The sequence below is a fragment of the Pseudorasbora parva genome, chromosome 15, assembly GCF_024679245.1.
Source record: "Pseudorasbora parva isolate DD20220531a chromosome 15, ASM2467924v1, whole genome shotgun sequence".
NCBI classification, from domain to species: Eukaryota; Metazoa; Chordata; class Actinopteri; order Cypriniformes; family Gobionidae; genus Pseudorasbora; species Pseudorasbora parva.
In genome coordinates, this window is record NC_090186.1 from 18,407,657 (window position 1) to 18,433,627 (window position 25,971).

Genomic DNA, 25,971 nt, shown 5'->3' on the forward strand with positions numbered 1-25,971 from the left:
TTTTAAAAACTCAAAAGATAATATAAGATATATTACCATCACATTATTTCAAGTTTTCATTACAAAAGCTACATGTCAGAAGTGGGATTTGAACCCACGCCTCCATTCAGAGACCTGAATCCTCAACATTTGAAAGGTTGAAAGACCTTGAGTCTGGCGCCTTAGACCACTCGGCCATTCTGACACTCACAACTAGCTTTCTGATGCTCAGTCTTTTCATTGTCCATGATGGTAAAATTTCAAAAGATAATATAAGATATGTTACCTTCACGTTAATTCAAGTGTTCATTTTAAAAGCTAGTTGTCAGAAGTGGGATTTGAACCCACGCCTCCATTCGGAGACCAGAGTCCTCAACATTTGAGAAGGTTGAAGAACCTTGAGTCTGGCGCCTTAGACAACTCGGCCATTCTGACAGTCACGGCTGCTTTTCTGATGCTCAGTCTTTTGATTGTCCATGATTTTAAAAACTCAAAAGATAATATAAGATATATTACCATCACATTATTTCAAGTTTTCATTACAAAAGCTACATGTCAGAAGTGGGATTTGAACCCACGCCTCCATTCAGAGACCTGAATCCTCAACATTTGAAAGGTTGAAAGACCTTGAGTCTGGCGCCTTAGACCACTCGGCCATTCTGACACTCACAACTAGCTTTCTGATGCTCAGTCTTTTCATTGTCCATGATGGTAAAATTTCAAAAGATAATATAAGATATGTTACCTTCACATTAATTCAAGTTTTCATTATAAAAGCTAGTTGTCAGAAGTGGGATTTGAACCCACGCCTCTATTCGGAGACCGGAATCCTCAACATTTGAGAAGGTTGAAGCACCTTTAGTCTGGCGCCTTAGACCACTCGGCCATTCTGACAGCCACAACTGGTTTTCTGATGCTCAGTCTTTTGATTGTCCATGATGGTAAAAACTCAAAAGATAATAGGAAATATTACCACCGCATTAATTCAAGTTTTCATTATAAAAGCTACTTGTCAGAAGTGGGATTTGAACCCACGCCTCCATTCGGAGAACAGAATCCTCAACATTTGAGAAGGTTGAAGCACCTTGAGTCTGGCGCCTTAGACCACTCGGCCATTCTGACATTAAAAACTGGTTTTCTGATGCTCAGTCTTTTGATTGTCCATGATGGTAAAAACTCAAAAGATAATATGATATATTACCATCACATTATTTCAAGTTTTCATTATAAAAGCTACTTGTCAGAAGTGGTATTTGAACCCACGCCTCCATTCGGAGACCAGAATCCTCTACATTTGAGAAGGTTGAAGCACCTTGAGTCTGGCGCCTTAGACCACTCGGCCATTCTGACAGCCACAACTAGCGTTCTGATGCTCAGTCTTTTCATTATTCGTGATGGTAAAAACTCAAAAAGGAATATAAGATTCATTACCTTCACGTTAATTCAAGTGTTCATTTTAAAAGCTAGTTGTCAGAAGTGGGATTTGAACCCACGCCTCCATTCGGAGACCAGAATCCTCAACATTTGAGAAGGTTGAAGCACCTTGAGTCTGGCGCCTTTGACCACTCTGCCATTCTGACTGTCACAACTGCTTTTCTGATGCTCAGTCTTTTGATTGTCCATGATGGTAAAAACTCAAAAGACAATATAAGATATATTACCATCACATTATTTCAAGTTTTCATTATAAAAGCTACTTGTCAGAAGTGGGATTTGAACCCACGCCTCCATTCAGAGACCAGAATCCTCAACATTTGAGAAATTTGAAGCACCTTGAGTCTGGCGCCTTAGACCACTCGGCAATTCTGACTGTCACAACTGCTTTTCTGATGCTCAGTCTTTTGATTGTCCATGATGGTAAAAACTCAAAAGATAATATAAGATATATTAACATCACATTATTTCAAGTTTTCATTACAAAAGCTACTTGTCAGAAGTGGGATTTGAACCCACGCCTCCATTCGGAGACCAGAATCCTCAACATTTGAGAAGGTTGAAGCACCTTGAGTCTGGCGCCTTAGACCACTCGGCCATTCTGACAGTCACAGCTGCTTTTCTGATGCTCAGTCTTTTGATTGTCCATGATGGTAAAAACTCAAACGATAATATAAGATATATTAACATCACATTATTTCAAGTTTTCATTACAAAAAATACTTGTCAGAAGTGGGATTTGAACCCACGCCTCCATTCGGAGACCAGAATCCTCAACATTTGAGAAGGTTGAAGCACCTTGAGTCTGGCGCCTTAGACCACTCGGCCATTCTGACAGCCACAGCTGGCTTTCTGATGCTCAGTCTTTTGATTGTCCATGTTGGTAAAAACTCAAAAGATAATATAATATATATTACCATCACATTATTTCAAGTTTTCATTACAAAAGCTACTTGTCAGAAGTGGGATTTGAACCCACGCCTCCATTCGGAGACCAGAATCCTCAACATTTGAGAAGGTTGAAGCACCTTGAGTCTGGCGCCTTAGACCACTCGTCCATTCTGACAGCCACAACTGGTTTTCTGATGCTCAGTCTTTTGATTGTCCATGATGGTAAAAACTCAAAAGATAATATAAGATATATTACCGTCACATTATTTCAAGTTTTCATTATAAAAGCTACTTGTCAGAAGTGGGATTTGAACCCACGCCTCCATTCGGAGACCAGAATCCTCAACATTTGAGAAGGTTGAAGCACCTTGAGTCTGGCGCCTTAGACCACTCGGCCATTCTGACAGTCACAGCTGCTTTTCTGATGCTCAGTCTTTTTATTGTCCATGATGGTAAAAACTCAAAAGATAATATAAGATATATTACCATCACATTATTTCAAGTTTTCATTACAAAAGCTACTTGTCAGAAGTGGGATTTGAACCCACGCCTCCATTCGGAGACCAGAATCCTCAACAATTGAGAAGGTTGAAGCACCTTGAGTCTGGCGCCTTAGACCACTCGGCCATTCTGACAGTCACAGCTGCTTTTCTGAAGCTCAGTCTTTTCATTATACATGATGGTAAAAACTCAAATGGCAATATAAGATTCATTACCTTCACGTTAATTCAAGTGTTCATTTTAAAAGCTAGTTGTCAAAAGTGGGATTTGAACCCACGCCTCCATTCGGAGACCAGAATCCTCAACATTTGATAAGGTTGAAGAACCTTGAGTCTGGCGCCTTAGACAACTCGGCCATTCTGACAGTCACGGCTGCTTTTCTGATGCTCAGTCTTTTGATTGTCCATGATGGTAAAAACTCAAAAGATAATATAAGATATATTACCATCACATTATTTCAAGTTTTCATTACAAAAGCTAGTTGTCAGAAGTGGGATTTGAACCCACGCCTCCATTCGGAGACCAGAATCCTCAACATTTGAGAAGGTTGAATCACCTTGAGTCTGGCGCCTTAGACCACTCGGCCATTCTGACAGTCACAACTAGCGTTCTGATGCTCAGTCTTTTCATTATTCATGATGGTAAAAACTTAAAAAGGAATATAAGATTCATTACCTTCACGTTAATTCAAGTGTTCATTTTAAAAGCTAGTTGTCAGAAGTGGGATTTGAACCCACGCCTCTATTCGGAGACCAGAATCCTCAACATTTGAGAAGGTTGAAGCACCTTGAGTCTGGCGCCTTAGACCACTCGGCCATTCTGACAGCCACAACTAGTTTTCTGATGCTCAGTCTTTTGATTGTCCATGATGGTAAAAACTCAAAAGATAATATGATATATTACCATCACATTATTTCAAGTTTTCATTATAAAAGCTACTTGTCAGAAGTGGTATTTGAACCCACGCCTCCATTCGGAGACCAGAGTCCTCTACATTTGAGAAGGTTGAAGCACCTTGAGTCTGGCGCCTTAGACTACTCGGCCATTCTGACACTCACAACTAGTTTTCTGATGCTCAGTCTTTTCATTGTCCATGATGGTAAAAACTCAAAAGATAATATAAGATATATTACCTTCACATTAATTCAAGTTTTCATTATAAAAGCTATTTGTCAGAAGTGGGATTTGAACCCACGCCTCCATTCGGAGACCAGAATCCTCAACATTTGAGAAGGTTGAAGCACCTTGAGTCTGGCGCCTTAGACCACTCGGCCATTCTGACAGCCACAACTAGCGTTCTGATGCTCAGTCTTTTCATTATTCGTGATGGTAAAAACTCAAAAAGGAATATAAGATTCATTACCTTCACGTTAATTCAAGTGTTCATTTTAAAAGCTAGTTGTCAGAAGTGGGATTTGAACCCACGCCTCCATTCGGAGACCAGAATCCTCAACATTTGAGAAGGTTGAAGCACCTTGAGTCTGGCGCCTTAGACCACTCGGCCATTCTGACTGCCACCACTGCTTTTCTGATGCTCAGTCTTTTGATTGTCCATGATGGTAAAAACTCAAAAGACAATATAAGATATATTACCATCACATTATTTTAAGTTTTCATTATAAAAGCTACTTGTCAGAAGTGGGATTTGAACCCACGCCTCCATTCAGAGACCAGAATCCTCAACATTTGAGAAGGTTGAAGCACCTTGAGTCTGGCGCCTTAGACCACTCGGCCATTCTGACAGCCACAATTGGTTTTCTGATTCTCAGTCTTTTGATTGTCCATGATGGTAAAAACTCAAAAGATAATATAAGATATATTACCATCACATTATTTCAAGTTTTCATTACAAAAGCTACTTGTCAGAAGTGGGATTTGAACCCACGCCTCTATTCGGAGACCACAATCCTCAACATTTGAGAAGGATGAAGCACCTTGAGTCTGGCGCCTTAGACCACTCGGCCATTCTGACAGTCACAGCTGCTTTTCTGATGCTCAGTCTTTTGATTGTCCATGATGGTAAAAACTCAAACGATAATATAAGATATATTAACATCACATTATTTCAAGTTTTCATTACAAAAGCTACTTGTCAGAAGTGGGATTTGAACCCACGCCTCCATTCGGAGACCAGAATTCTCAACATTTGAGAAGGTTGAAGCACCTTGAGTCTGGCGCCTTAGACCACTCGGCCATTCTGGCTGTCACAACTGCTTTTCTGATGCTCAGTCTTTTGATTGTCCATGATGGTAAAAACTCAAAAGATAATATAAGATATATTACCATCACATTATTTCAAGTTTTCATTACAAAAGCTACATGTCAGAAGTGGGATTTGAACCCACGCCTCCATTCGGAGACCAGAATCCTCAACATTTGAGAAGGTTGAAGCACCTTGAGTCTGGCGCCTTAGACCACTCGGCCATTCTGACAGCCACAGCTGGTTTTCTGATGCTCAGTCTTTTGATTGTACATGATGGTAAAAACTCAAAAGATAATATAATAAATATTACCATCACATTATTTCAAGTTTTCATTACAAAAGCTACTTGTCAGAAGTGGGATTTGAACCCACGCCTCCATTCGGAGACCAGAATCCTCAACATTTGAGAAGGTTGAAGCACCTTGAGTCTGGCGCCTTAGACCACTCGGCCATTCTGACAGTCACAGCTGCTTTTCTGATGCTCAGTCTTTTTACTGTCCATGATGGTAAAAACTCAAAAGATAATATAAGATATATTAACATCACATTATTTCAAGTTTTCATTACAAAAGCTACTTGTCAGAAGTGGGATTTGAACCCACGCCTCCATTCGGAGACCAGAATCCTCAACATTTGAGAAGGTTGAAGCACCTTGAGTCTGGCGCCTTAGACCACTCGGTCATTCTGACAGACACAGCTGCTTTTCTGATGCTCAGTCTTTTGATTGTCCATGATGGTAAAAACTCAAAAGATAATATAAGATATATTACCATCACATTATTTAAGTTTTCATTACAAAAGCTACATGTCAGAAGCGGGATTTGAACCCACGCCTCCATTCGGAGACCAGAATCCTCAATATTTGAGAAGGTTGAAGCACCTTGAGTCTGGCGCCTTAGACCACTCGGCCATTTTGACTGTCACAAATGATTTTCTGATGCTCAGTCTTTTGATTGTCCATGATGGTAAAAACTCAAAAGATAATATAAGATATATTACCATCACATTATTTCAAGTTTTCATTATAAAAGCTACTTGTCAGAAGTGGGATTTGAACCCACGCCTCCATTCGGAGACCAGAATCCTCAACATTTGAGAAGGTTGAAGCACCTTGAGTCTGGCGCCTTAGACCACTCGGCCATTCTGACAGCCACGACTGGTTTTCTGATGCTCAGTCTTTTGATTGTCCATGATGGTAAAAACTCAAAAGATAATATAAGATATATTACCGTCACATTATTTCAAGTGTTCATTATAAAAGCTACTTGTCAGAAGTGGGATTTGAACCCACGCCTCCATTCGGAGACCAGAATTCTCAACATTTGAGAAGGTTGAAGCACCTTGAGTCTGGCGCCTTAGACCACTCGGCCATTCTGACTGTCACAACTGCTTTTCTGATGCTCAGTCTTTTGATTGTCCATGATGGTAAAAACTCAAAAGATAATATAAGATATATTACCATCACATTATTTCAAGTTTTCATTACAAAAGCTACATGTCAGAAGTGGGATTTGAACCCACGCCTCCATTCGGAGACCAGAATCCTCAACATTTGAGAAGGTTGAAGCACCTTGAGTCTGGCGCCTTAGACCACTCGGCCATTCTGACAGTCACAACTGGTTTTCTGATGCTCAGTCTTTTGATTGTCCATGATGGTAAAAACTCAAAAGATAATATAAGATATATGACCGTCACATTATTTCAAGTTTTCATTATAAAAGCTACTTGTCAGAAGTGGGATTTGAACCCACGCCTCCATTCGGAGACCAGAATCCTCAACATTTGAGAAGGTTGAAGCACCTTGAGTCTGGCGCCTTAGACCACTCGGCCATTCTGACAGCCACAACTGGTTTTCTGATGCTCAGTCTTTTGATTGTCCATGATGGTAAAAACTCAAATGATAATATAAGATATATTACCGTCACATTATTTCAAGTTTTCATTATAAAAGCTACTTGTCAGAAGTGGGATTTGAACCCACGCCTCCATTCGGAGACCAGAATCCTCAACATTTGAGAAGGTTGAAGCACCTTGAGTCTGGCACCTTAGACCACTCGGCCATTCTGACAGTCAAAAATGGTTTTCTGATGCTCAGTCTTTTGATTGTCCATGATGGTAAAAACTCAAAAGATAATAGGAAATATTACCACTGCATTAATTCAAGTTTTCATTATAAAAGCTACATGTCAGAAGTGGGATTTGAACCCACGCCTCCATTCGGAGACCAGAATTCTCAACATTTGAGAAGGTTGAAGCACCTTGAGTCTGGCGCCTTAGACCACTCGGCCATTCTGACTGTCACAACTGCTTTTCTGATGCTCAGTCTTTTGATTGTCCATGATGGTAAAAACTCAAAAGATAATATAAGATATATTACCATCACATTATTTCAAGTTTTCATTACAAAAGCTACATGTCAGAAGTGGGATTTGAACCCACGCCTCCATTCGGAGACCAGAATCCTCAACATTTGAGAAGGTTGAAGCACCTTGAGTCTGGCGCCTTAGACCACTCGGCCATTCTGACAGTCACAACTGGTTTTCTGATGCTCAGTCTTTTGATTGTCCATGATGGTAAAAACTCAAAAGATAATATAAGATATATGACCGTCACATTATTTCAAGTTTTCATTATAAAAGCTACTTGTCAGAAGTGGGATTTGAACCCACGCCTCCATTCGGAGACCAGAATCCTCAACATTTGAGAAGGTTGAAGCACCTTGAGTCTGGCGCCTTTGACCACTCTGCCATTCTGACTGTCACAACTGCTTTTCTGATGCTCAGTCTTTTGATTGTCCATGATGGTAAAAACTCAAAAGACAATATAAGATATATTACCATCACATTATTTCAAGTTTTCATTATAAAAGCTACTTGTCAGAAGTGGGATTTGAACCCACGCCTCCATTCAGAGACCAGAATCCTCAACATTTGAGAAATTTGAAGCACCTTGAGTCTGGCGCCTTAGACCACTCGGCAATTCTGACTGTCACAACTGCTTTTCTGATGCTCAGTCTTTTGATTGTCCATGATGGTAAAAACTCAAAAGATAATATAAGATATATTAACATCACATTATTTCAAGTTTTCATTACAAAAGCTACTTGTCAGAAGTGGGATTTGAACCCACGCCTCCATTCGGAGACCAGAATCCTCAACATTTGAGAAGGTTGAAGCACCTTGAGTCTGGCGCCTTAGACCACTCGGCCATTCTGACAGTCACAGCTGCTTTTCTGATGCTCAGTCTTTTGATTGTCCATGATGGTAAAAACTCAAACGATAATATAAGATATATTAACATCACATTATTTCAAGTTTTCATTACAAAAAATACTTGTCAGAAGTGGGATTTGAACCCACGCCTCCATTCGGAGACCAGAATCCTCAACATTTGAGAAGGTTGAAGCACCTTGAGTCTGGCGCCTTAGACCACTCGGCCATTCTGACAGCCACAGCTGGCTTTCTGATGCTCAGTCTTTTGATTGTCCATGTTGGTAAAAACTCAAAAGATAATATAATATATATTACCATCACATTATTTCAAGTTTTCATTACAAAAGCTACTTGTCAGAAGTGGGATTTGAACCCACGCCTCCATTCGGAGACCAGAATCCTCAACATTTGAGAAGGTTGAAGCACCTTGAGTCTGGCGCCTTAGACCACTCGTCCATTCTGACAGCCACAACTGGTTTTCTGATGCTCAGTCTTTTGATTGTCCATGATGGTAAAAACTCAAAAGATAATATAAGATATATTACCGTCACATTATTTCAAGTTTTCATTATAAAAGCTACTTGTCAGAAGTGGGATTTGAACCCACGCCTCCATTCGGAGACCAGAATCCTCAACATTTGAGAAGGTTGAAGCACCTTGAGTCTGGCGCCTTAGACCACTCGGCCATTCTGACAGTCACAGCTGCTTTTCTGATGCTCAGTCTTTTTATTGTCCATGATGGTAAAAACTCAAAAGATAATATAAGATATATTACCATCACATTATTTCAAGTTTTCATTACAAAAGCTACTTGTCAGAAGTGGGATTTGAACCCACGCCTCCATTCGGAGACCAGAATCCTCAACAATTGAGAAGGTTGAAGCACCTTGAGTCTGGCGCCTTAGACCACTCGGCCATTCTGACAGTCACAGCTGCTTTTCTGAAGCTCAGTCTTTTCATTATACATGATGGTAAAAACTCAAATGGCAATATAAGATTCATTACCTTCACGTTAATTCAAGTGTTCATTTTAAAAGCTAGTTGTCAAAAGTGGGATTTGAACCCACGCCTCCATTCGGAGACCAGAATCCTCAACATTTGATAAGGTTGAAGAACCTTGAGTCTGGCGCCTTAGACAACTCGGCCATTCTGACAGTCACGGCTGCTTTTCTGATGCTCAGTCTTTTGATTGTCCATGATGGTAAAAACTCAAAAGATAATATAAGATATATTACCATCACATTATTTCAAGTTTTCATTACAAAAGCTAGTTGTCAGAAGTGGGATTTGAACCCACGCCTCCATTCGGAGACCAGAATCCTCAACATTTGAGAAGGTTGAATCACCTTGAGTCTGGCGCCTTAGACCACTCGGCCATTCTGACAGTCACAACTAGCGTTCTGATGCTCAGTCTTTTCATTATTCATGATGGTAAAAACTTAAAAAGGAATATAAGATTCATTACCTTCACGTTAATTCAAGTGTTCATTTTAAAAGCTAGTTGTCAGAAGTGGGATTTGAACCCACGCCTCTATTCGGAGACCAGAATCCTCAACATTTGAGAAGGTTGAAGCACCTTGAGTCTGGCGCCTTAGACCACTCGGCCATTCTGACAGCCACAACTAGTTTTCTGATGCTCAGTCTTTTGATTGTCCATGATGGTAAAAACTCAAAAGATAATATGATATATTACCATCACATTATTTCAAGTTTTCATTATAAAAGCTACTTGTCAGAAGTGGTATTTGAACCCACGCCTCCATTCGGAGACCAGAGTCCTCTACATTTGAGAAGGTTGAAGCACCTTGAGTCTGGCGCCTTAGACTACTCGGCCATTCTGACACTCACAACTAGTTTTCTGATGCTCAGTCTTTTCATTGTCCATGATGGTAAAAACTCAAAAGATAATATAAGATATATTACCTTCACATTAATTCAAGTTTTCATTATAAAAGCTATTTGTCAGAAGTGGGATTTGAACCCACGCCTCCATTCGGAGACCAGAATCCTCAACATTTGAGAAGGTTGAAGCACCTTGAGTCTGGCGCCTTAGACCACTCGGCCATTCTGACAGCCACAACTAGCGTTCTGATGCTCAGTCTTTTCATTATTCGTGATGGTAAAAACTCAAAAAGGAATATAAGATTCATTACCTTCACGTTAATTCAAGTGTTCATTTTAAAAGCTAGTTGTCAGAAGTGGGATTTGAACCCACGCCTCCATTCGGAGACCAGAATCCTCAACATTTGAGAAGGTTGAAGCACCTTGAGTCTGGCGCCTTAGACCACTCGGCCATTCTGACTGCCACCACTGCTTTTCTGATGCTCAGTCTTTTGATTGTCCATGATGGTAAAAACTCAAAAGACAATATAAGATATATTACCATCACATTATTTTAAGTTTTCATTATAAAAGCTACTTGTCAGAAGTGGGATTTGAACCCACGCCTCCATTCAGAGACCAGAATCCTCAACATTTGAGAAGGTTGAAGCACCTTGAGTCTGGCGCCTTAGACCACTCGGCCATTCTGACAGCCACAATTGGTTTTCTGATTCTCAGTCTTTTGATTGTCCATGATGGTAAAAACTCAAAAGATAATATAAGATATATTACCATCACATTATTTCAAGTTTTCATTACAAAAGCTACTTGTCAGAAGTGGGATTTGAACCCACGCCTCTATTCGGAGACCACAATCCTCAACATTTGAGAAGGATGAAGCACCTTGAGTCTGGCGCCTTAGACCACTCGGCCATTCTGACAGTCACAGCTGCTTTTCTGATGCTCAGTCTTTTGATTGTCCATGATGGTAAAAACTCAAACGATAATATAAGATATATTAACATCACATTATTTCAAGTTTTCATTACAAAAGCTACTTGTCAGAAGTGGGATTTGAACCCACGCCTCCATTCGGAGACCAGAATTCTCAACATTTGAGAAGGTTGAAGCACCTTGAGTCTGGCGCCTTAGACCACTCGGCCATTCTGGCTGTCACAACTGCTTTTCTGATGCTCAGTCTTTTGATTGTCCATGATGGTAAAAACTCAAAAGATAATATAAGATATATTACCATCACATTATTTCAAGTTTTCATTACAAAAGCTACATGTCAGAAGTGGGATTTGAACCCACGCCTCCATTCGGAGACCAGAATCCTCAACATTTGAGAAGGTTGAAGCACCTTGAGTCTGGCGCCTTAGACCACTCGGCCATTCTGACAGCCACAGCTGGTTTTCTGATGCTCAGTCTTTTGATTGTACATGATGGTAAAAACTCAAAAGATAATATAATAAATATTACCATCACATTATTTCAAGTTTTCATTACAAAAGCTACTTGTCAGAAGTGGGATTTGAACCCACGCCTCCATTCGGAGACCAGAATCCTCAACATTTGAGAAGGTTGAAGCACCTTGAGTCTGGCGCCTTAGACCACTCGGCCATTCTGACAGTCACAGCTGCTTTTCTGATGCTCAGTCTTTTTACTGTCCATGATGGTAAAAACTCAAAAGATAATATAAGATATATTAACATCACATTATTTCAAGTTTTCATTACAAAAGCTACTTGTCAGAAGTGGGATTTGAACCCACGCCTCCATTCGGAGACCAGAATCCTCAACATTTGAGAAGGTTGAAGCACCTTGAGTCTGGCGCCTTAGACCACTCGGTCATTCTGACAGACACAGCTGCTTTTCTGATGCTCAGTCTTTTGATTGTCCATGATGGTAAAAACTCAAAAGATAATATAAGATATATTACCATCACATTATTTAAGTTTTCATTACAAAAGCTACATGTCAGAAGCGGGATTTGAACCCACGCCTCCATTCGGAGACCAGAATCCTCAATATTTGAGAAGGTTGAAGCACCTTGAGTCTGGCGCCTTAGACCACTCGGCCATTTTGACTGTCACAAATGATTTTCTGATGCTCAGTCTTTTGATTGTCCATGATGGTAAAAACTCAAAAGATAATATAAGATATATTACCATCACATTATTTCAAGTTTTCATTATAAAAGCTACTTGTCAGAAGTGGGATTTGAACCCACGCCTCCATTCGGAGACCAGAATCCTCAACATTTGAGAAGGTTGAAGCACCTTGAGTCTGGCGCCTTAGACCACTCGGCCATTCTGACAGCCACGACTGGTTTTCTGATGCTCAGTCTTTTGATTGTCCATGATGGTAAAAACTCAAAAGATAATATAAGATATATTACCGTCACATTATTTCAAGTGTTCATTATAAAAGCTACTTGTCAGAAGTGGGATTTGAACCCACGCCTCCATTCGGAGACCAGAATTCTCAACATTTGAGAAGGTTGAAGCACCTTGAGTCTGGCGCCTTAGACCACTCGGCCATTCTGACTGTCACAACTGCTTTTCTGATGCTCAGTCTTTTGATTGTCCATGATGGTAAAAACTCAAAAGATAATATAAGATATATTACCATCACATTATTTCAAGTTTTCATTACAAAAGCTACATGTCAGAAGTGGGATTTGAACCCACGCCTCCATTCGGAGACCAGAATCCTCAACATTTGAGAAGGTTGAAGCACCTTGAGTCTGGCGCCTTAGACCACTCGGCCATTCTGACAGTCACAACTGGTTTTCTGATGCTCAGTCTTTTGATTGTCCATGATGGTAAAAACTCAAAAGATAATATAAGATATATGACCGTCACATTATTTCAAGTTTTCATTATAAAAGCTACTTGTCAGAAGTGGGATTTGAACCCACGCCTCCATTCGGAGACCAGAATCCTCAACATTTGAGAAGGTTGAAGCACCTTGAGTCTGGCGCCTTAGACCACTCGGCCATTCTGACAGCCACAACTGGTTTTCTGATGCTCAGTCTTTTGATTGTCCATGATGGTAAAAACTCAAATGATAATATAAGATATATTACCGTCACATTATTTCAAGTTTTCATTATAAAAGCTACTTGTCAGAAGTGGGATTTGAACCCACGCCTCCATTCGGAGACCAGAATCCTCAACATTTGAGAAGGTTGAAGCACCTTGAGTCTGGCACCTTAGACCACTCGGCCATTCTGACAGTCAAAAATGGTTTTCTGATGCTCAGTCTTTTGATTGTCCATGATGGTAAAAACTCAAAAGATAATAGGAAATATTACCACTGCATTAATTCAAGTTTTCATTATAAAAGCTACATGTCAGAAGTGGGATTTGAACCCACGCCTCCATTCGGAGACCAGAATTCTCAACATTTGAGAAGGTTGAAGCACCTTGAGTCTGGCGCCTTAGACCACTCGGCCATTCTGACTGTCACAACTGCTTTTCTGATGCTCAGTCTTTTGATTGTCCATGATGGTAAAAACTCAAAAGATAATATAAGATATATTACCATCACATTATTTCAAGTTTTCATTACAAAAGCTACATGTCAGAAGTGGGATTTGAACCCACGCCTCCATTCGGAGACCAGAATCCTCAACATTTGAGAAGGTTGAAGCACCTTGAGTCTGGCGCCTTAGACCACTCGGCCATTCTGACAGTCACAACTGGTTTTCTGATGCTCAGTCTTTTGATTGTCCATGATGGTAAAAACTCAAAAGATAATATAAGATATATGACCGTCACATTATTTCAAGTTTTCATTATAAAAGCTACTTGTCAGAAGTGGGATTTGAACCCACGCCTCCATTCGGAGACCAGAATCCTCAACATTTGAGAAGGTTGAAGCACCTTGAGTCTGGCGCCTTAGACCACTCGGCCATTCTGACAGCCACAACTGGTTTTCTGATGCTCAGTCTTTTTATTGTCCATGATGGTAAAAACTCAAATGATAATATAAGATATATTACCGTCACATTATTTCAAGTTTTCATTATAAAAGCTACTTGTCAGAAGTGGGATTTGAACCCACGCCTCCATTCGGAGACCAGAATCCTCAACATTTGAGAAGGTTGAAGCACCTTGAGTCTGGCACCTTAGACCACTCGGCCATTCTGACAGTCAAAAATGGTTTTCTGATGCTCAGTCTTTTGATTGTCCATGATGGTAAAAACTCAAAAGATAATAGGAAATATTACCACTGCATTAATTCAAGTTTTCATTATAATAGCTACTTGTCAGAAGTGGGATTTGAACCCATGCCTCCATTCGGAGATCAGAATCCTCAACATCTGAGAAATTTGAAGCACCTTGAGTCTGGCGCCTTAGACCACTCGGCCATTCTGACTGTCACAACTGCTATTCTGATGCTCAGTCTTTTGATTGTCCATGATGGTAAAAACTCAAAAGATAATATAAGATATATTACCATCACATTATTTCAAGTTTTCATTATAAAAGCTACTTGTCAGAAGTGGTATTTGAACCCACGCCTCCATTCGGAGACCAGAATCCTCTACATTTGAGAAGGTTGAAGCACCTTGAGTCTGGCGCCTTAGACTACTCGGCCATTCTGACACTCACAACTAGCTTTCTGATGCTCAGTCTTTTCATTGTCCATGATGGTAAAAACTCAAAAGATAATATAAGATATATTACCTTCACATTAATTCAAGTTTTCATTATAAAAGCTAGTTGTCAGAAGTGGGATTTGAACCCACGCCTCCATTCGGAGACCAGAATCCTCAACATTTGAGAAGGTTGAAGCACCTTGAGTCTGGCGCCTTAGACCACTCGGCCATTCTGACAGCCACAACTAGCGTTCTGATGCTCAGTCTTTTCATTATTCATGATGGTAAAAACTCAAAAAGGAATATAAGATTCATTACCTTCACGTTAACTCAAGTGTTCATTTTAAAAGCTAGTTGTCAGAAGTGGGATTTGAACCCACGCCTCCATTCGGAGACCAGAATCCTCAACATTTGAGAAGGTTGAAGCACCTTGAGTCTGGCGCCTTAGACCACTCAGCCATTCTGACTGTCACCACTGCTTTTCTGATGCTCAGTCTTTTGATTGTCCATGATGGTAAAAACTCAAAAGATAATATAAGATATATTAACATTACATTTTTTCAAGTTTTCATTACAAAAGCTACTTGTCAGAAGTGGGATTTGAAACCACGCCTCCATTCGGAGACCTGAATCCTCAACATTTGAAAGGTTGAAAGACCTTGAGTCTGGCGCCTTAGACCACTCGGCCATTCTGACAGCCACAACTAGCGTTCTGATGCTCAGTCTTTTCATTATTCATGATGGAAAAACTCAAAAAGGAATATAAGATTCATTACCTTCACATTAATTCAAGTGTTCATTTTAAAAGCTAGTTGTCAGAAGTGGGATTTGAACCCACGCCTTCATTCGGAAACCAGAATCCTCAACATTTGAGAAGGTTGAAGCACCTTGAGTCTGGCGCCTTAGACCACTCGGCCATTCTTACAGCCACAACTGGTTTTCTGATGCTCAGTCTTTTGATTGTCCATGATGGTAAAAACTCAAAAGATAATAGGAAATATTACCACCGCATTAATTCAAGTTTTCATTATAATAGCTACTTGTCAGAAGTGGGATGTGAACCCATGCCTCCATTCGGAGATCAGAATCCTCAACATTTGAGAAATTTGAAGCACCTTGAGTCTGGCGCCTTAGACCACTCGGCCATTCTGACTGTCACAACTGCTTTTCTGATGCTCAGTCTTTTGATTGTCCATGATGGTAAAAACTCAAAAGACAATATAAGATATATTACCATCACATTATTTCAAGTTTTCATTATAAAAGCTACTTGTCAGAAGTGGGATTTGAACCCACGCCTCCATTCGGAGACCAGAACCATCAACATTTGAGAAGGTTCAAGCACCTTGAGTCTGGCGCCTTAGACCACTCGGCCATTCTGACAGCCACAACTGGTTTTTTGATGCTCAGTCTTTTGATTGTCCATGATGGTAAAAACTCAAACGATAATATAAGATATATTAACATTACATTTTTTCAAGTTTTCATTACAAAAGCTACTTGTCAGAAGTGGGATTTGAAACCACGCCTCCATTCGGAGACCTGAATCCTCAACATTTGAAAGGTTGAAAGACCTTGAGTCTGGCGCCTTAGACCACTCGGCCATTCTGACAGCCACAACTAGCGTTCTGATGCTCAGTCTTTTGATTGTCCATGATGGTAAAAACTCAAAAGACAATATAAGATATATTACCATCACATTATTTCAAGTTTTCATTACAAAAGCTACTTGTCAGAAGTGGGATTTGAACCCACGCCTCCATTCGGAGACCAGAACCATCAACATTTGAGAAGGTTGAAGCACCTTGAGTCTGGCGCCTTAGACCACTCGGCCATTCTGACAGCCACAACTGGTTTTTTGATGCTCAGTCTTTTGATTGTCCATGATGGTAAAAACTCAAAAGATAATAGGAAATATTACCACCGCATTAATTCAAGTTTTCATTATAATAGCTACTTGTCAGAAGTGGGATTTGAACCCATGCCTCCATTCGGAGATCAGAATCCTCAACATTTGAGAAAATTTGAAGCACCTTGAGTCTGGCGCCTTAGACCACTCAGCCATTCTGACAGTCACAACTGCTTTTCTGATGCTCAGTCTTTTGATTGTCCATGATGGTAAAAACTCAAAAGATAATATAAGATATATTACCATCACATTATTTCAAGTTTTCATTATAAAAGCTACTTGTCAGAAGTGGTATTTGAACCCACGCCTCCATTCGGAGACCAGAATCCTCTACATTTGAGAAGGTTGAAGCACCTTGAGTCTGGGGCCTTAGACCACTCGGCCATTCTGACACTCACAACTACCTTTCTGATGCTCAGTCTTTTCATTGTCCATGATGGTAAAAACTCAAAAGATAATATAAGATATATTACCGTCACATTATTTCAAGTTTTCATTATAAAAGCTACTTGTCAGAAGTGGGATTTGAACCCACGCCTCCATTCGGAGACCAGAATCCTCAACATTTGAGAAGGTTGAAGCACCTTGAGTCTGGCACCTTAGACCACTCGGCCATTCTGACAGCCACAACTGGGTTTCTGATGCTCAGTCTTTTGATTGTCCATGATGGTAAAAACTCAAAAGATAATATAAGATATATTACCGTCACATTATTTCAAGTTTTCATTATAAAAGCTACTTGTCAGAAGTGGGATTTGAACCCACGCCTCCATTCCGAGACCAGAATCCTCAACATTTGAGAAGGTTGAAGCACCTTGAGTCTGGCGCCTTAGACCACTCGGCCATTCTGACAGTCACAGCTCAGTCTTTTGATTGTCCATGATGGTAAAAACTCAAACGATAATATAAGATATATTAACATCACATTTTTTCAAGTTTTCATTACAAAAGCTACTTGTCAGAAGTGGGATTTGAACCCTCGCCTCCACTCGGAGACCTGAATCCTCAACATTTGAAAGGTTGAAAGACCTTGAGTCTGGCGCCTTAGACCACTCGGCCATTCTGACAGCCACAACTAGCGTTCTGATGCTCAGTCTTTTCATTATTCATGATGGAAAAACTCAAAAAGGAATATAAGATTCATTACCTTCACATTAATTCAAGTGTTCATTTTAAAAGCTAGTTGTCAGAAGTGGGATTTGAACCCACGCCTCTATTCGGAGACCAGAATCCTCAACATTTGAGAAGGTTGAAGCACCTTGAGTCTGGCGCCTTAGACCACTCGGCCATTGTGACAGCCACAAATGGTTTTCTGATGCTCAGTCTTTTGATTGTCCATGATGGTAAAAACTCAAAAGATAATATAAGATATATTACCATCACATTATTTCAAGTTTTCATTATAAAAGCTACTTGTCAGAAGTGGGATTTGAACCCACGCCTCCATTCGGAGACCAGAAACCTCAACATTTGAGAAGGTTGAAGCACCTTGAGTCTGGCGCCTTAGACCACTCGGCCATTGTGACAGCCACAAATGGTTTTCTGATGCTCAGTCTTTTGATTGTCCATGATGGTAAAAACTCAAAAGATAATATAAGATATATTACCGTCACATTATTTCAAGTTTTCATTATAAAAGCTACTTGTCAGAAGTGGGATTTGAACCCACGCCTCCATTCGGAGACCAGAATCCTCAACATTTGAGAAGGTTGAAGCACCTTGTGTCTGGCGCCTTAGACCACTCGGCAATTCTGACAGCCACAACTGGTTTTCTGATGCTCAGTCTTTTGATTGTCCATGATGGTAAAAACTCAAAAGATAATATAAGATATATTACCGTCACATTATTTCAAGTTTTCATTATAAAAGCTACTTGTCAGAAGTGGGATTTGAACCCACGCCTCCATTCGGAGACCAGAATCCTCAACATTTGAGAAGGTTGAAGCACCTTGAGTCTGGCGCCTTAGACCACTCGGCCATTCTGACAGTCAAAACTGGTTTTCTGATGCTCAGTCTTTTGATTGTCCATGATGGTAAAAACTCAAAAGATAATAGGAAATATTACCACCGCATTAATTCAAGTTTTCATTATAATAGCTACTTGTCAGAAGTGGGATGTGAACCCATGCCTCCATTCGGAGATCAGAATCCTCAACATTTGAGAAATTTGAAGCACCTTGAGTCTGGCGCCTTAGACCACTCGGCCATTCTGACTGTCACAACTGCTTTTCTGATGCTCAGTCTTTTGATTGTCCATGATGGTAAAAACTCAAAAGATAATATAAGATATATTAACATCACATTGTTTCAAGTTTTCATTACAAAAGCTACTTGTCAGAAGTGGGATTTGAACCCACACCTCCATTCGGAGACCAGAATCCTCAACATTTGAGAAGGTTGAAGCACCTTGAGTCTGGCGCCTTAGACCACTCGGCCATTGTGACAGCCACAAATGGTTTTCTGATGCTCAGTCTTTTGATTGTCCACGATGGTAAAAACTCAAAAGATAATATAAGATATATTACCGTCACATTATTTCAAGTTTTCATTATAAAAGCTACTTGTCAGAAGTGGGATTTGAACCCACGCCTCCATTCGGAGACCAGAATCCTCAACATTTGAGAAGGTTGAAGCACCTTGAGTCTGGCGCCTTAGACCACTCGGCCATTCTGACAGCCACAACTGGTTTTCTGATGCTCAGTCTTTTGATTGTCCATGATGGTAAAAACTCAAAAGATAATATAAGATATATTACCGTCACATTATTTCAAGTTTTCATTATAAAAGCTACTTGTCAGAAGTGGTATTTGAACCCACGCCTCCATTCGGAGACCAGAATCCTCAACATTTGAGAAGGTTGAAGCACCTTGAGTCTGGTGCCTTAGACTACTCGGCCATTCTGACACTCACAACTAGCTTTCTGATGCTCAGTCTTTTCATTTTCCATGATGGTAAAAACTCAAAAGATAATATAAGATATATTATCTTCACATTAATTCAAGTTTTCATTATAAAAGCTAGTTGTCAGAAGTGGGATTTGAACCCACGCCTCCATTCGGAGACCAGAATCCTCAACATTTGAGAAGGTTGAAGCACCTTGAGTCTGGCGCCATATACCACTCGGCCATTCTGACAGCCACAACTAGCGTTCTGATGCTCAGTCTTTTCATTATTCATGATGGTAAAAACTCAAAAAGGAATATAAGATTCGTTACCTTCACGTTAATTCAAGTGTTCATTTTAAAGCTAGTTGTCAGAAGCTGGATTTGAACCCACGCCTCCATTCGGAGACCAGAATCCTCAACATTTGAGAAGGTTGAAGCACCTTGGGTCTGGCGCCTTAGACCACTCGGCCATTCTGACAGCCACAACTAGCGTTCTGATGCTCAGTCTTTTCATTATTCATGATGGTAAAAACTCAAAAAGGAATATAAGATTCATTACCTTCACGTTAACTCAAGTGTTCATTTTAAAAGCTAGTTGTCAGAAGTGGGATTTGAACCCACGCCTCCATTCGGAGACCAGAATCCTCAACATTTGAGAAGGTTGAAGCACCTTGAGTCTGGCGCCTTAGACCACTCAGCCATTCTGACTGTCACCACTGCTTTTCTGATGCTCAGTCTTTTGATTGTCCATGATGGTAAAAACTCAAAAGATAATATAAGATATATTACCATCACATTATTTCAAGTTTTCATTACAAAAGCTACTTGTTAGAAGTGGGATTTGAACCCACGCCTCCTTTCGGAGACCAGAACCCTCAACATTTGAGAAGGTTGAAGCACCATGAGTCTGGCGCCTTAGACCACTCGGCCATTCTGACAGCCACAACTGGTTTTCTGATGCTCAGTCTTTTGATTGTCCATGATGGTAAAAACTCAAACGATAATATAAGATATATTAACATTACATTTTTTCAAGTTTTCATTACAAAAGCTACTTGTCAGAAGTGGGATTTGAAACCACGCCTCCATTCGGAGACCTGAATCCTCAACATTTGAAAGGTTGAAAGACCTTGAGTCTGGCGCCTTAGACCACTCGGCCATTCTGACATCCACAACTAGCGTTCTGATGCTCAGTCTTTTCATTATTCATGATGGAAAAACTCAAAAAGGAATATAAGATTCATTACCTTCACATTAATTCAAGTGTTCATTTTAAAAGCTAGTTGTCAGAAGTGGGATTTGAACCCACGCCTTCATTCGGAAACCAGAATCCTCAACATTTGAGAAGGTTGAAGCACCTTGAGTCTGGCGCCTTAGACCACTCGGCCATTCTTACAGCCACAACTGGTTTTCTGATGCTCAGTCTTTTGATTGTCCATGATGGTAAAAACTCAAAAGATAATAGGAAATATTACCACCGGATTAATTCAAGTTTTCATTATAATAGCTACTTGTCAGAAGTGGGATTTGGACCCACGCCTCCATTCGGAGACCAGAATCCTCAACATTTGAGAAGGTTGAAGCACCTTGAGTCTGGCGCCTTAGACCACTCGGCCATTCTGACAGCCACAACTGGTTTTCTGATGCTCAGTCTTTTGATTGTCCATGATGGTAAAAACTCAAAAGATAATATAAGATATATTACCGTCACATTATTTCAAGTTTTCATTATAAAAGCTACTTGTCAGAAGTGGGATTTGAACCCACGCCTCCATTCGGAGACCAGAATCCTCAACATTTTGAGAAGGTTGAAGCACCTTGAGTCTGGCGCCTTAGACCACTCGGCCATTCTGACAGTCACAGCTGCTTTTCTGATGCTCAGTCTTTTGATTGTCCATGATGGTAAAAACTCAAAAGATAATATAAGATATATTAACATCACATTATTTCAAGTTTTCATTATAAAAGCTACTTGTCAGAAGTGGGATTTGAACCCACGCCTCCATTCGGAGACCAGAATCCTCAACATTTGAGAAGGTTGAAGCACCTTGAGTCTGGCGCCTTAGACCACTCGGCCATTGTGACAGCCACAAATGGTTTTCTGATGCTCAGTCTTTTGATTGTCCATGATGGTAAAAACTCAAAAGATAATATAAGATATATTACCGTCACATTATTTCAAGTTTTCATTATAAAAGCTACTTGTCAGAAGTGGGATTTGAACCCACGCCTCCATTCGGAGACCAGAATCCTCAACATTTGAGAAGGTTGAAGCACCTTGAGTCTGGCGCCTTAGACCACTCGGCCATTCTGACTGTCACAACTGCTTTTCTGATGCTCAGTCTTTTGATTGTCCATGATGGTAAAAACTCAAAAGATAATATAAGATATATTACCATCACATTATTTCAAGTTTTCATTATAAAAGCTACTTGTCAGAAGTGGTATTTGAACCCACGCCTCCATTCGGAGATCAGAAACCTCTACATTTGAGAAGGTTGAAGCACCTTGAGTCTGGCGCCTTAGACCACTCGGCCATTCTGACTGTCACAACTGCTTTTCTGATGCTCAGTCTTTTGATTGTCCATGATGGTAAAAACTCAAAAGATAATATAAGATATATTACCATCACATTATTTCAAGTTTTCATTATAAAAGCTACTTGTCAGAAGTGGTATTTGAACCCACGCCTCCATTCGGAGATCAGAAACCTCTACATTTGAGAAGGTTGAAGCACCTTGAGTCTGGTGCCTTAGACTACTCGGCCATTCTGACACTCACAACTAGCTTTCTGATGCTCAGTCTTTTCATTTTCCATGATGGTAAAAACTCAAAACATAATATAAGATATATTATCTTCACATTAATTCAAGTTTTCATTATAAAAGCTAGTTGTCAGAAGTGGGATTTGAACCCACGCCTCCATTCGGAGACCAGAATCCTCAACATTTGAGAAGGTTGAAGCACCTTGAGTCTGGCGCCATATACCACTCGGCCATTCTGACAGCCACAACTAGCGTTCTGATGCTCAGTCTTTTCATTATTCATGATGGTAAAAACTCAAAAAGGAATATAAGATTCATTACCTTCACGTTAATTCAAGTGTTCATTTTAAAGCTAGTTGTCAGAAGTTGGATTTGAACCCACGCCTCCATTCGGAGACCAGAATCCTCAACATTTGAGAAGGTTGAAGCACCTTGAGTCTGGTGCCTTAGACCACTCGGCCATTCTGACTGTCACAAATGCTTTTCTGATGCTCAGTCTTTTGATTGTTCATGATGGTAAAAACTCAAAAGATAATATAAGATATATTACGATCACATTATTTCAAGTTTTCATTATAAAAGCTACTTGTCAGAAGTGGGATTTGAACCCACGCCTCCATTCGGAGACCAGAATCCTCAACATTTGAGAAGGTTGAAGCACCTTGAGTCTGGCGCCTTAGACCACTCGGCCATTCTGACAGCCACAACTGGTTTTCTGATGCTCAGTCTTTTGATTGTCCATGATGGTAAAAACTCAAAAGATAATATAAGATATATTACCGTCACATTATTTCAAGTTTTCATTATAAAAGCTACTTGTCAGAAGTGGGATTTGAACCCACGCCTCTATTCGGAGACCAGAATCCTCAACATTTTGAGAAGGTTGAAGCACCTTGAGTCTGGCGCCTTAGACCACTCGGCCATTCTGACAGTCACAGCTGCTTTTCTGATGCTCAGTCTTTTGATTGTCCATGATGGTAAAAACTCAAAAGATAATATAAGATATATTAACATCACATTATTTCAAGTTTTCATTATAAAAGCTACTTGTCAGAAGTGGGATTTGAACCCACGCCTCCATTCGGAGACCAGAATCCTCAACATTTGAGAAGGTTGAAGCACCTTGAGTCTGGCGCCTTAGACCACTCGGCCATTGTGACAGCCACAAATGGTTTTCTGATGCTCAGTCTTTTGATTGTCCATGATGGTAAAAACTCAAAAGATAATATAAGATATATTACCGTCACATTATTTCAAGTTTTCATTATAAAAGCTACTTGTCAGAAGTGGGATTTGAACCCACGCCTCCATTCGGAGACCAGAATCCTCAACATTTGAGAAGGTTGAAGCACCTTGAGTCTGGCGCCTTAGACCACTCGGCCATTCTGACAATCACAACTGGTTTTCTGATGCTCAGTCTTTTGATTGTCCATGATGGTAAAAACTCAAAAGATAATATAAGATATATTACCGTCACATTATTTCAAGTTTTCATTATAAAAGCTACTTGTCAGAAGTGGGATTTGAACCCACGCCTCCATTCGGAGACCAGAATCCTCAACATTTGAGAAGGTTGAAGCACCTTGAGTCTGGCGCCTTAGACCACTCCGCCATTCTGACAGTCAAAACTGGTTTTCTGATGCTCAGTCTTTTGATTGTCCATGATGGTAAAAACTCAAAAGATAATAGGAAATATTACCACCGCATTAATTCAAGTTTTCATTATAATAGCTACTTGTCAGAAGTGGGATGTGAACCCATGCCTCCATTCGGAGATCAGAATCCTCAACATTTGAGAAATTTGAAGCACCTTGAGTCTGGCGCCTTAGACCACTCGGCCATTCTGACTGTCAAAACTGCTTTTCTGATGCTCAGTCTTTTGATTGTCCATGATGGTAAAAACTCAAAAGATAATATAAGATATATTAACATCACATTATTTCAAGTTTTCATTACAAAAGCTACTTGTCAGAAGTGGGATTTGAACCCACGCCTCCATTCGGAGACCAGAATCCTCAACATTTGAGAAGGTTGAAGCACCTTGAGTCTGGCGCCTTAGACCACTCGGCCATTGTGACAGCCACAAATGGTTTTCTGATGCTCAGTCTTTTGATTGTCCATGATGGTAAAAACTCAAAAGGTAATATAAGATATATTGCCGTCACATTATTTCAAGTTTTCATTATAAAAGCTACTTGTCAGAAGTGGGATTTGAACCCACGCCTCCATTCGGAGACCAGAATCCTCAACATTTGAGAAGGTTGAAGCACCTTGAGTCTGGCGCCTTAGACCACTCGGCCATTCTGACAGGCACAACTGGTTTTCTGTTGCTCAGTCTTTTGATTGTCCATGATGGTAAAAACTCAAAAGATAATATAAGATATATTACCGTCACATTATTTCAAGTTTTCATTATAAAAGCTACTTGTCAGAAGTGGGATTTGAACCCACGCCTCCATTCGGAGACCAGAATCCTCAACATTTGAGAAGGTTGAAGCACCTTGAGTCTGGCGCCTTAGACCACTCGGCCATTCTGACAGTCAAAACTGGTTTTCTGATGCTCAGTCTTTTGATTGTCCATGATGGTAAAAACTCAAAAGATAATAGGAAATATTACCACCGCATTAATTCAAGTTTTCATTATAATAGCTACTTGTCAGAAGTGGGATGTGAACCCATGCCTCCATTCGGAGATCAGAATCCTCAACATTTGAGAAATTTGAAGCACCTTGAGTCTGGCGCCTTAGACCACTCGGCCATTCCGGCTGTCACAGCTGCTTTTCTGATGCTCAGTCTTTTGATTGTCCATGATGGTAAAAACGCAAAAGATAATATAAGATATATTACCGTCACATTATTTCAAGTTTTCATTATAAAAGCTACTTGTCAGAAGTGGGATTTGAACCCACGCCTCCATTCAGAGACCTGAATCCTCAACATTTGAGAAGGTTGAAGCACCTTGAGTCTGGCGCCTTAGACCACTCGGCCATTCTGACGGCCACCACTAGCGTTCTGATGCTCAGTCTTTTCATTATTCATGATGGTAAAAACTCAAAAAGGAATATAAGATTCATTACCTTCACGTTAATTCAAGTGTTCATTTTAAAAGCTAGTTGTCAGAAGTGGGATTTGAACCCACGCCTCTATTCGGAGACCAGAATCCTCAACATTTGAGAAGGTTGAAGCACCTTGAGTCTGGCGCCTTAGACCACTCGGCCATTCTGACTGTCACAACTGCTTTTCTGATGCTCGGTCTTTTGATTGTCCATGATGGTAAAAACTCAAAAGATAATATAAGATATATTACCATCACATTATTTCAAGTTTTCATTATAAAAGCTACTTGTCAGAAGTGGGATTTGAAACCACACCTCCATTCGGAGACCAGAATCCTCAACATTTGAGAAGGTTGAAGCACCTTGAGTCTGGCGCCTTAGACCACTCGGCCATTCTGACAGCCACAACTGGTTTTCTGATGCTCAGTCTTTTGATTGTCCAAGATGGTAAAAACTCAAAAGATAATATAAGATATATTACCGTCACATTATTTCACGTTTTCATTATAAAAGCTACTTGTCAGAAGTGGGATTTGAACCCACGCCTCCATTCAGATACCAGAATCCTCAACATTTGAGAAGGTTGAAGCACCTTGAGTCTGGCGCCTTAGACCACTCGGCCATTCTGACAGCCACAACTGGTTTTCTGATGCTCAGTCTTTTGATTGTCCATGATGGTAAAAACTCAAAAGATAATATAAGATAT

At 40.2% G+C, this 25,971-nt stretch overlaps 55 non-coding genes across 55 annotated transcripts; all 55 read right to left on the minus strand.

The window, feature by feature from the left end:
• Positions 1 to 761: 761 nt before the first annotated feature.
• trnaf-aaa (transfer RNA phenylalanine (anticodon AAA)) lies at positions 762 to 873 on the minus strand. Its single transcript has 2 exons — positions 836 to 873; positions 762 to 807 (listed from the first exon to the last, which is right to left on the minus strand). It is a non-coding gene; the product is annotated as a tRNA-Phe (tRNA).
• Positions 874 to 1,907: 1,034 nt separating this feature from the next.
• Positions 1,908 to 2,019, minus strand: trnal-caa (transfer RNA leucine (anticodon CAA)). Its single transcript has 2 exons — positions 1,982 to 2,019; positions 1,908 to 1,953 (listed from the first exon to the last, which is right to left on the minus strand). It is a non-coding gene; the product is annotated as a tRNA-Leu (tRNA).
• A 118-nt stretch (positions 2,020 to 2,137) lies between these two features.
• trnal-caa (transfer RNA leucine (anticodon CAA)) lies at positions 2,138 to 2,249 on the minus strand. Its single transcript has 2 exons — positions 2,212 to 2,249; positions 2,138 to 2,183 (listed from the first exon to the last, which is right to left on the minus strand). It is a non-coding gene; the product is annotated as a tRNA-Leu (tRNA).
• Positions 2,250 to 2,597: 348 nt separating this feature from the next.
• trnal-caa (transfer RNA leucine (anticodon CAA)) lies at positions 2,598 to 2,709 on the minus strand. The gene is made up of 2 exons: positions 2,672 to 2,709; positions 2,598 to 2,643 (listed from the first exon to the last, which is right to left on the minus strand). It is a non-coding gene; the product is annotated as a tRNA-Leu (tRNA).
• A 118-nt stretch (positions 2,710 to 2,827) lies between these two features.
• Positions 2,828 to 2,939, minus strand: trnal-caa (transfer RNA leucine (anticodon CAA)). Its single transcript has 2 exons — positions 2,902 to 2,939; positions 2,828 to 2,873 (listed from the first exon to the last, which is right to left on the minus strand). It is a non-coding gene; the product is annotated as a tRNA-Leu (tRNA).
• A 348-nt stretch (positions 2,940 to 3,287) lies between these two features.
• Positions 3,288 to 3,399, minus strand: trnal-caa (transfer RNA leucine (anticodon CAA)). Its single transcript has 2 exons — positions 3,362 to 3,399; positions 3,288 to 3,333 (listed from the first exon to the last, which is right to left on the minus strand). It is a non-coding gene; the product is annotated as a tRNA-Leu (tRNA).
• Positions 3,400 to 3,975: 576 nt separating this feature from the next.
• Positions 3,976 to 4,087, minus strand: trnal-caa (transfer RNA leucine (anticodon CAA)). Its single transcript has 2 exons — positions 4,050 to 4,087; positions 3,976 to 4,021 (listed from the first exon to the last, which is right to left on the minus strand). It is a non-coding gene; the product is annotated as a tRNA-Leu (tRNA).
• Positions 4,088 to 4,205: 118 nt separating this feature from the next.
• On the minus strand, positions 4,206 to 4,317 carry trnal-caa (transfer RNA leucine (anticodon CAA)). Its single transcript has 2 exons — positions 4,280 to 4,317; positions 4,206 to 4,251 (listed from the first exon to the last, which is right to left on the minus strand). It is a non-coding gene; the product is annotated as a tRNA-Leu (tRNA).
• Positions 4,318 to 4,435: 118 nt separating this feature from the next.
• On the minus strand, positions 4,436 to 4,547 carry trnal-caa (transfer RNA leucine (anticodon CAA)). The gene is made up of 2 exons: positions 4,510 to 4,547; positions 4,436 to 4,481 (listed from the first exon to the last, which is right to left on the minus strand). It is a non-coding gene; the product is annotated as a tRNA-Leu (tRNA).
• A 348-nt stretch (positions 4,548 to 4,895) lies between these two features.
• On the minus strand, positions 4,896 to 5,007 carry trnal-caa (transfer RNA leucine (anticodon CAA)). The gene is made up of 2 exons: positions 4,970 to 5,007; positions 4,896 to 4,941 (listed from the first exon to the last, which is right to left on the minus strand). It is a non-coding gene; the product is annotated as a tRNA-Leu (tRNA).
• Positions 5,008 to 5,125: 118 nt separating this feature from the next.
• On the minus strand, positions 5,126 to 5,237 carry trnal-caa (transfer RNA leucine (anticodon CAA)). Its single transcript has 2 exons — positions 5,200 to 5,237; positions 5,126 to 5,171 (listed from the first exon to the last, which is right to left on the minus strand). It is a non-coding gene; the product is annotated as a tRNA-Leu (tRNA).
• Positions 5,238 to 5,355: 118 nt separating this feature from the next.
• On the minus strand, positions 5,356 to 5,467 carry trnal-caa (transfer RNA leucine (anticodon CAA)). Its single transcript has 2 exons — positions 5,430 to 5,467; positions 5,356 to 5,401 (listed from the first exon to the last, which is right to left on the minus strand). It is a non-coding gene; the product is annotated as a tRNA-Leu (tRNA).
• Positions 5,468 to 6,044: 577 nt separating this feature from the next.
• Positions 6,045 to 6,156, minus strand: trnal-caa (transfer RNA leucine (anticodon CAA)). The gene is made up of 2 exons: positions 6,119 to 6,156; positions 6,045 to 6,090 (listed from the first exon to the last, which is right to left on the minus strand). It is a non-coding gene; the product is annotated as a tRNA-Leu (tRNA).
• A 118-nt stretch (positions 6,157 to 6,274) lies between these two features.
• trnal-caa (transfer RNA leucine (anticodon CAA)) lies at positions 6,275 to 6,386 on the minus strand. Its single transcript has 2 exons — positions 6,349 to 6,386; positions 6,275 to 6,320 (listed from the first exon to the last, which is right to left on the minus strand). It is a non-coding gene; the product is annotated as a tRNA-Leu (tRNA).
• A 118-nt stretch (positions 6,387 to 6,504) lies between these two features.
• Positions 6,505 to 6,616, minus strand: trnal-caa (transfer RNA leucine (anticodon CAA)). Its single transcript has 2 exons — positions 6,579 to 6,616; positions 6,505 to 6,550 (listed from the first exon to the last, which is right to left on the minus strand). It is a non-coding gene; the product is annotated as a tRNA-Leu (tRNA).
• A 118-nt stretch (positions 6,617 to 6,734) lies between these two features.
• On the minus strand, positions 6,735 to 6,846 carry trnal-caa (transfer RNA leucine (anticodon CAA)). Its single transcript has 2 exons — positions 6,809 to 6,846; positions 6,735 to 6,780 (listed from the first exon to the last, which is right to left on the minus strand). It is a non-coding gene; the product is annotated as a tRNA-Leu (tRNA).
• A 118-nt stretch (positions 6,847 to 6,964) lies between these two features.
• trnal-caa (transfer RNA leucine (anticodon CAA)) lies at positions 6,965 to 7,076 on the minus strand. Its single transcript has 2 exons — positions 7,039 to 7,076; positions 6,965 to 7,010 (listed from the first exon to the last, which is right to left on the minus strand). It is a non-coding gene; the product is annotated as a tRNA-Leu (tRNA).
• Positions 7,077 to 7,192: 116 nt separating this feature from the next.
• Positions 7,193 to 7,304, minus strand: trnal-caa (transfer RNA leucine (anticodon CAA)). The gene is made up of 2 exons: positions 7,267 to 7,304; positions 7,193 to 7,238 (listed from the first exon to the last, which is right to left on the minus strand). It is a non-coding gene; the product is annotated as a tRNA-Leu (tRNA).
• Positions 7,305 to 7,422: 118 nt separating this feature from the next.
• trnal-caa (transfer RNA leucine (anticodon CAA)) lies at positions 7,423 to 7,534 on the minus strand. Its single transcript has 2 exons — positions 7,497 to 7,534; positions 7,423 to 7,468 (listed from the first exon to the last, which is right to left on the minus strand). It is a non-coding gene; the product is annotated as a tRNA-Leu (tRNA).
• Positions 7,535 to 8,112: 578 nt separating this feature from the next.
• trnal-caa (transfer RNA leucine (anticodon CAA)) lies at positions 8,113 to 8,224 on the minus strand. Its single transcript has 2 exons — positions 8,187 to 8,224; positions 8,113 to 8,158 (listed from the first exon to the last, which is right to left on the minus strand). It is a non-coding gene; the product is annotated as a tRNA-Leu (tRNA).
• A 118-nt stretch (positions 8,225 to 8,342) lies between these two features.
• Positions 8,343 to 8,454, minus strand: trnal-caa (transfer RNA leucine (anticodon CAA)). The gene is made up of 2 exons: positions 8,417 to 8,454; positions 8,343 to 8,388 (listed from the first exon to the last, which is right to left on the minus strand). It is a non-coding gene; the product is annotated as a tRNA-Leu (tRNA).
• Positions 8,455 to 8,802: 348 nt separating this feature from the next.
• trnal-caa (transfer RNA leucine (anticodon CAA)) lies at positions 8,803 to 8,914 on the minus strand. The gene is made up of 2 exons: positions 8,877 to 8,914; positions 8,803 to 8,848 (listed from the first exon to the last, which is right to left on the minus strand). It is a non-coding gene; the product is annotated as a tRNA-Leu (tRNA).
• A 118-nt stretch (positions 8,915 to 9,032) lies between these two features.
• Positions 9,033 to 9,144, minus strand: trnal-caa (transfer RNA leucine (anticodon CAA)). Its single transcript has 2 exons — positions 9,107 to 9,144; positions 9,033 to 9,078 (listed from the first exon to the last, which is right to left on the minus strand). It is a non-coding gene; the product is annotated as a tRNA-Leu (tRNA).
• Positions 9,145 to 9,492: 348 nt separating this feature from the next.
• Positions 9,493 to 9,604, minus strand: trnal-caa (transfer RNA leucine (anticodon CAA)). The gene is made up of 2 exons: positions 9,567 to 9,604; positions 9,493 to 9,538 (listed from the first exon to the last, which is right to left on the minus strand). It is a non-coding gene; the product is annotated as a tRNA-Leu (tRNA).
• Positions 9,605 to 10,180: 576 nt separating this feature from the next.
• Positions 10,181 to 10,292, minus strand: trnal-caa (transfer RNA leucine (anticodon CAA)). The gene is made up of 2 exons: positions 10,255 to 10,292; positions 10,181 to 10,226 (listed from the first exon to the last, which is right to left on the minus strand). It is a non-coding gene; the product is annotated as a tRNA-Leu (tRNA).
• Positions 10,293 to 10,410: 118 nt separating this feature from the next.
• On the minus strand, positions 10,411 to 10,522 carry trnal-caa (transfer RNA leucine (anticodon CAA)). The gene is made up of 2 exons: positions 10,485 to 10,522; positions 10,411 to 10,456 (listed from the first exon to the last, which is right to left on the minus strand). It is a non-coding gene; the product is annotated as a tRNA-Leu (tRNA).
• Positions 10,523 to 10,640: 118 nt separating this feature from the next.
• On the minus strand, positions 10,641 to 10,752 carry trnal-caa (transfer RNA leucine (anticodon CAA)). Its single transcript has 2 exons — positions 10,715 to 10,752; positions 10,641 to 10,686 (listed from the first exon to the last, which is right to left on the minus strand). It is a non-coding gene; the product is annotated as a tRNA-Leu (tRNA).
• A 348-nt stretch (positions 10,753 to 11,100) lies between these two features.
• On the minus strand, positions 11,101 to 11,212 carry trnal-caa (transfer RNA leucine (anticodon CAA)). The gene is made up of 2 exons: positions 11,175 to 11,212; positions 11,101 to 11,146 (listed from the first exon to the last, which is right to left on the minus strand). It is a non-coding gene; the product is annotated as a tRNA-Leu (tRNA).
• A 118-nt stretch (positions 11,213 to 11,330) lies between these two features.
• Positions 11,331 to 11,442, minus strand: trnal-caa (transfer RNA leucine (anticodon CAA)). Its single transcript has 2 exons — positions 11,405 to 11,442; positions 11,331 to 11,376 (listed from the first exon to the last, which is right to left on the minus strand). It is a non-coding gene; the product is annotated as a tRNA-Leu (tRNA).
• Positions 11,443 to 11,560: 118 nt separating this feature from the next.
• trnal-caa (transfer RNA leucine (anticodon CAA)) lies at positions 11,561 to 11,672 on the minus strand. The gene is made up of 2 exons: positions 11,635 to 11,672; positions 11,561 to 11,606 (listed from the first exon to the last, which is right to left on the minus strand). It is a non-coding gene; the product is annotated as a tRNA-Leu (tRNA).
• Positions 11,673 to 12,249: 577 nt separating this feature from the next.
• trnal-caa (transfer RNA leucine (anticodon CAA)) lies at positions 12,250 to 12,361 on the minus strand. The gene is made up of 2 exons: positions 12,324 to 12,361; positions 12,250 to 12,295 (listed from the first exon to the last, which is right to left on the minus strand). It is a non-coding gene; the product is annotated as a tRNA-Leu (tRNA).
• A 118-nt stretch (positions 12,362 to 12,479) lies between these two features.
• trnal-caa (transfer RNA leucine (anticodon CAA)) lies at positions 12,480 to 12,591 on the minus strand. The gene is made up of 2 exons: positions 12,554 to 12,591; positions 12,480 to 12,525 (listed from the first exon to the last, which is right to left on the minus strand). It is a non-coding gene; the product is annotated as a tRNA-Leu (tRNA).
• Positions 12,592 to 12,709: 118 nt separating this feature from the next.
• Positions 12,710 to 12,821, minus strand: trnal-caa (transfer RNA leucine (anticodon CAA)). Its single transcript has 2 exons — positions 12,784 to 12,821; positions 12,710 to 12,755 (listed from the first exon to the last, which is right to left on the minus strand). It is a non-coding gene; the product is annotated as a tRNA-Leu (tRNA).
• A 118-nt stretch (positions 12,822 to 12,939) lies between these two features.
• On the minus strand, positions 12,940 to 13,051 carry trnal-caa (transfer RNA leucine (anticodon CAA)). The gene is made up of 2 exons: positions 13,014 to 13,051; positions 12,940 to 12,985 (listed from the first exon to the last, which is right to left on the minus strand). It is a non-coding gene; the product is annotated as a tRNA-Leu (tRNA).
• Positions 13,052 to 13,169: 118 nt separating this feature from the next.
• On the minus strand, positions 13,170 to 13,281 carry trnal-caa (transfer RNA leucine (anticodon CAA)). Its single transcript has 2 exons — positions 13,244 to 13,281; positions 13,170 to 13,215 (listed from the first exon to the last, which is right to left on the minus strand). It is a non-coding gene; the product is annotated as a tRNA-Leu (tRNA).
• Positions 13,282 to 13,397: 116 nt separating this feature from the next.
• trnal-caa (transfer RNA leucine (anticodon CAA)) lies at positions 13,398 to 13,509 on the minus strand. Its single transcript has 2 exons — positions 13,472 to 13,509; positions 13,398 to 13,443 (listed from the first exon to the last, which is right to left on the minus strand). It is a non-coding gene; the product is annotated as a tRNA-Leu (tRNA).
• Positions 13,510 to 13,627: 118 nt separating this feature from the next.
• Positions 13,628 to 13,739, minus strand: trnal-caa (transfer RNA leucine (anticodon CAA)). The gene is made up of 2 exons: positions 13,702 to 13,739; positions 13,628 to 13,673 (listed from the first exon to the last, which is right to left on the minus strand). It is a non-coding gene; the product is annotated as a tRNA-Leu (tRNA).
• Positions 13,740 to 13,857: 118 nt separating this feature from the next.
• On the minus strand, positions 13,858 to 13,969 carry trnal-caa (transfer RNA leucine (anticodon CAA)). The gene is made up of 2 exons: positions 13,932 to 13,969; positions 13,858 to 13,903 (listed from the first exon to the last, which is right to left on the minus strand). It is a non-coding gene; the product is annotated as a tRNA-Leu (tRNA).
• A 118-nt stretch (positions 13,970 to 14,087) lies between these two features.
• On the minus strand, positions 14,088 to 14,199 carry trnal-caa (transfer RNA leucine (anticodon CAA)). Its single transcript has 2 exons — positions 14,162 to 14,199; positions 14,088 to 14,133 (listed from the first exon to the last, which is right to left on the minus strand). It is a non-coding gene; the product is annotated as a tRNA-Leu (tRNA).
• Positions 14,200 to 14,775: 576 nt separating this feature from the next.
• Positions 14,776 to 14,887, minus strand: trnal-caa (transfer RNA leucine (anticodon CAA)). The gene is made up of 2 exons: positions 14,850 to 14,887; positions 14,776 to 14,821 (listed from the first exon to the last, which is right to left on the minus strand). It is a non-coding gene; the product is annotated as a tRNA-Leu (tRNA).
• A 118-nt stretch (positions 14,888 to 15,005) lies between these two features.
• trnal-caa (transfer RNA leucine (anticodon CAA)) lies at positions 15,006 to 15,117 on the minus strand. The gene is made up of 2 exons: positions 15,080 to 15,117; positions 15,006 to 15,051 (listed from the first exon to the last, which is right to left on the minus strand). It is a non-coding gene; the product is annotated as a tRNA-Leu (tRNA).
• Positions 15,118 to 15,921: 804 nt separating this feature from the next.
• trnal-caa (transfer RNA leucine (anticodon CAA)) lies at positions 15,922 to 16,033 on the minus strand. The gene is made up of 2 exons: positions 15,996 to 16,033; positions 15,922 to 15,967 (listed from the first exon to the last, which is right to left on the minus strand). It is a non-coding gene; the product is annotated as a tRNA-Leu (tRNA).
• A 347-nt stretch (positions 16,034 to 16,380) lies between these two features.
• trnal-caa (transfer RNA leucine (anticodon CAA)) lies at positions 16,381 to 16,492 on the minus strand. The gene is made up of 2 exons: positions 16,455 to 16,492; positions 16,381 to 16,426 (listed from the first exon to the last, which is right to left on the minus strand). It is a non-coding gene; the product is annotated as a tRNA-Leu (tRNA).
• Positions 16,493 to 17,069: 577 nt separating this feature from the next.
• trnal-caa (transfer RNA leucine (anticodon CAA)) lies at positions 17,070 to 17,181 on the minus strand. The gene is made up of 2 exons: positions 17,144 to 17,181; positions 17,070 to 17,115 (listed from the first exon to the last, which is right to left on the minus strand). It is a non-coding gene; the product is annotated as a tRNA-Leu (tRNA).
• A 1,252-nt stretch (positions 17,182 to 18,433) lies between these two features.
• trnal-caa (transfer RNA leucine (anticodon CAA)) lies at positions 18,434 to 18,545 on the minus strand. The gene is made up of 2 exons: positions 18,508 to 18,545; positions 18,434 to 18,479 (listed from the first exon to the last, which is right to left on the minus strand). It is a non-coding gene; the product is annotated as a tRNA-Leu (tRNA).
• A 576-nt stretch (positions 18,546 to 19,121) lies between these two features.
• On the minus strand, positions 19,122 to 19,233 carry trnal-caa (transfer RNA leucine (anticodon CAA)). The gene is made up of 2 exons: positions 19,196 to 19,233; positions 19,122 to 19,167 (listed from the first exon to the last, which is right to left on the minus strand). It is a non-coding gene; the product is annotated as a tRNA-Leu (tRNA).
• A 348-nt stretch (positions 19,234 to 19,581) lies between these two features.
• Positions 19,582 to 19,693, minus strand: trnal-caa (transfer RNA leucine (anticodon CAA)). Its single transcript has 2 exons — positions 19,656 to 19,693; positions 19,582 to 19,627 (listed from the first exon to the last, which is right to left on the minus strand). It is a non-coding gene; the product is annotated as a tRNA-Leu (tRNA).
• A 347-nt stretch (positions 19,694 to 20,040) lies between these two features.
• trnal-caa (transfer RNA leucine (anticodon CAA)) lies at positions 20,041 to 20,152 on the minus strand. Its single transcript has 2 exons — positions 20,115 to 20,152; positions 20,041 to 20,086 (listed from the first exon to the last, which is right to left on the minus strand). It is a non-coding gene; the product is annotated as a tRNA-Leu (tRNA).
• A 1,034-nt stretch (positions 20,153 to 21,186) lies between these two features.
• Positions 21,187 to 21,299, minus strand: trnal-caa (transfer RNA leucine (anticodon CAA)). The gene is made up of 2 exons: positions 21,262 to 21,299; positions 21,187 to 21,232 (listed from the first exon to the last, which is right to left on the minus strand). It is a non-coding gene; the product is annotated as a tRNA-Leu (tRNA).
• A 348-nt stretch (positions 21,300 to 21,647) lies between these two features.
• trnal-caa (transfer RNA leucine (anticodon CAA)) lies at positions 21,648 to 21,759 on the minus strand. The gene is made up of 2 exons: positions 21,722 to 21,759; positions 21,648 to 21,693 (listed from the first exon to the last, which is right to left on the minus strand). It is a non-coding gene; the product is annotated as a tRNA-Leu (tRNA).
• Positions 21,760 to 22,337: 578 nt separating this feature from the next.
• trnal-caa (transfer RNA leucine (anticodon CAA)) lies at positions 22,338 to 22,449 on the minus strand. The gene is made up of 2 exons: positions 22,412 to 22,449; positions 22,338 to 22,383 (listed from the first exon to the last, which is right to left on the minus strand). It is a non-coding gene; the product is annotated as a tRNA-Leu (tRNA).
• Positions 22,450 to 22,796: 347 nt separating this feature from the next.
• Positions 22,797 to 22,908, minus strand: trnal-caa (transfer RNA leucine (anticodon CAA)). The gene is made up of 2 exons: positions 22,871 to 22,908; positions 22,797 to 22,842 (listed from the first exon to the last, which is right to left on the minus strand). It is a non-coding gene; the product is annotated as a tRNA-Leu (tRNA).
• A 579-nt stretch (positions 22,909 to 23,487) lies between these two features.
• On the minus strand, positions 23,488 to 23,599 carry trnal-caa (transfer RNA leucine (anticodon CAA)). The gene is made up of 2 exons: positions 23,562 to 23,599; positions 23,488 to 23,533 (listed from the first exon to the last, which is right to left on the minus strand). It is a non-coding gene; the product is annotated as a tRNA-Leu (tRNA).
• An 806-nt stretch (positions 23,600 to 24,405) lies between these two features.
• On the minus strand, positions 24,406 to 24,517 carry trnal-caa (transfer RNA leucine (anticodon CAA)). The gene is made up of 2 exons: positions 24,480 to 24,517; positions 24,406 to 24,451 (listed from the first exon to the last, which is right to left on the minus strand). It is a non-coding gene; the product is annotated as a tRNA-Leu (tRNA).
• Positions 24,518 to 24,635: 118 nt separating this feature from the next.
• Positions 24,636 to 24,747, minus strand: trnal-caa (transfer RNA leucine (anticodon CAA)). Its single transcript has 2 exons — positions 24,710 to 24,747; positions 24,636 to 24,681 (listed from the first exon to the last, which is right to left on the minus strand). It is a non-coding gene; the product is annotated as a tRNA-Leu (tRNA).
• Between the last annotated feature and the right edge of the window lie 1,224 nt (positions 24,748 to 25,971).